This window comes from Salvelinus alpinus, chromosome 34 (assembly GCF_045679555.1).
Source record: "Salvelinus alpinus chromosome 34, SLU_Salpinus.1, whole genome shotgun sequence".
Classification (NCBI taxonomy): domain Eukaryota; kingdom Metazoa; phylum Chordata; class Actinopteri; order Salmoniformes; family Salmonidae; genus Salvelinus; species Salvelinus alpinus.
In genome coordinates, this window is record NC_092119.1 from 23503905 (window position 1) to 23506345 (window position 2441).

Sequence of the window (2441 nt, forward strand, 5' to 3'; positions counted from 1 at the left end):
TCAGAGAGGTGCAGGGGGCTGCCTTAATCGACATCAGGGGCAGAACAACACATTTTTACCTTGTCAGCTCATGAATTTGATCCAGCAACCTTTAAGTTACTGGCCCAGCGCTCAAACCACTAGGCTACCTGCCACCCCATAACATCTATCTGTATTCATTTACTCATGGTAAGTACATCACATGTTCACTGCATGGCATATTTGCTTATACACCATCAATAACGGAATCAATTTCCTGAACCACTGCTTTTGACCAAAACCAGACCATACCTTGAATGAACAAATTACACTAAGTGTATTTTTTAGGCTCATCCTAGGGTCAAATGCCCACCTTCCTGAATCTGATCACATATGATAACTTACCCTTGAGTTGGTCACGTTTCCAATTCAAGTAGATAAATGTGTGCTTCTTTATAGAACGAGGGGACATTTACAGTGGCCCTCTGTCTGCTGGGTGAGCAAATGGTGCAATTAGCTTGTTCTTTGTAGTAGAATAGGTGTTTTAAATAGGTGTTTTTCCATCAACAAAGATTTTTATGGCTACTGCTGAATGCAAGTGGACAGTTTGTCCACGGTATATAATATTACAGCGGAAGATAATAGCCCATTTATGCTGGATTTTTCAAGGATGATTTAACCAAAAAATCGAAGAGGAAGATACTTTGACACTATTACTGTCATCATTTGAAATGTATACATAACGCAAGTGAGCATTCATCCAACACCCCTCAAAAAATGTAGCCAAAAAAAACCTGAAGATTAAGCTAAAATGGATCTCCAGTCTTACCTTGCTACTGTGTGTGAGAGTGTCGTTAGTAATGACAGTAGCTGCCATGTGATTTGTGTCTGACGTAAACAAGAGGTGTAGAGGTGAGCACCTTGAGAAAGTTATACAGTCAAGATGACAATATTATTTCGCAGAGGCGATATCATAGCCTATGAAGTCCATCTGAGGCGTGATTATTGCAACAAAAAAAAAACATATTTTTATTTTTTAAAAGATGACAATATTGAGCAGCATCATCTTATGGTTTCAGCCTGACAGTTGAGGTGACATACTGCTAAATAATAAGCACCGTATCTGTAAGGATTAGTTCTGCATTAAAAATAGTGTACAAAAATAGCTAGTGTAATTGTCCAGTAATGATGTCTGCGTGTGTGTGTGTGTGTACGTGTCTGTGTGTGTGTACGTGTGTGTGTACGTGCCCGTGTGTGTACGTGTACTGTATGTGTAGCCTGTGTGTGTGTCATTACAACAAGCACTACTGTACTGAAGGAGTTGCATCCACAAGCAAAATGGCCGCAGCATAATTGGCACTGCCCATGACATGGTGCTCACTGTGGCTGCTGTTTCTGCATGTTGCCCAGACTCTCTAATTACCAGGGTTTCAGCGGGAGGGGAGGTAGAGAAGGCGGTTGGAAGACAGCCCCTGTACCACGTGATGATTCTGTCAACTGGCGGTTTGTTCCGTCTGTTACACAGCCAGCCAGCCCAGAATCCCTGGAGACAGTTTGGAGAGACCCGGGGACTGTTCATATCAACAAATCCTAATCAAAAGCCTGAAATTGTCAGCTGTCATACACTTTGTGTGATCTTTGATACCTTGCCCCTCCCTCCCCTGGCCCGCCAAATAACACACACACACACACACACACACACACACACACACACACACACACACACACACACACACACACACACACACACACACACACACACACACACACACACACACACACACACACACACACACACACACACACACACACACACACACACACACACACACACACACACACACACACAAAGCCTAGGTCAATTACATTTTCATTCAGTTGGTTTTATGGTTAGGCCTGGCTAGGTCATGATGACAGCAGCAGTTCCTTTTTACTGTTCTTTATATATATATATTATATATATATTTACTGTTTTTATACTTTCTTTATATTATTGGTGTAATTCAATTGTCGAAATAATATTAGAACTGTTTTCATGAAAACATTCATCCTTGTAGATGTGTTTACTGACTATAGCGGGTTTCACTAGGTGTCATGACAATAGGTATGTGGGATCTAAAAGCTCATAAGGTGACTTTGATAACATGGGTTTATCTTTAGATAGGAGCTAAGGGGTTCTACTGGACAATACTACTTCTAATGCCAGTAACTGGAGGTCACATGGTGTGTAGCCTGGCTTTGTGCTTTAAACCATAGATTATGGTGAACGGTTTAGATCTGGTTCAAAACATTCAAATAGGATCCTTTAAAAGACCTATAATACGATTGAAGAAAACAATTCTAAAGTCTACACAGTGTTCGTGCTTCAGTTCAAGAATAACACATTTGGTTTATTGAGTCAGGTCAGAGGCAAACATACCATTTTATTGTGTCCTACTCTCCTTTCAGACAATCCTAAACTTGTGCTCCAATTCAGGAGCGGC

General features: G+C 41.0%; 1 pseudogene; it reads left to right on the plus strand.

Moving 5' to 3' along the window:
• The first annotated feature begins 909 nt into the window (after positions 1 to 909).
• LOC139563908 (U4 spliceosomal RNA) lies at positions 910 to 1030 on the plus strand (annotated as a pseudogene).
• The last annotated feature ends 1411 nt before the right edge of the window (positions 1031 to 2441 follow it).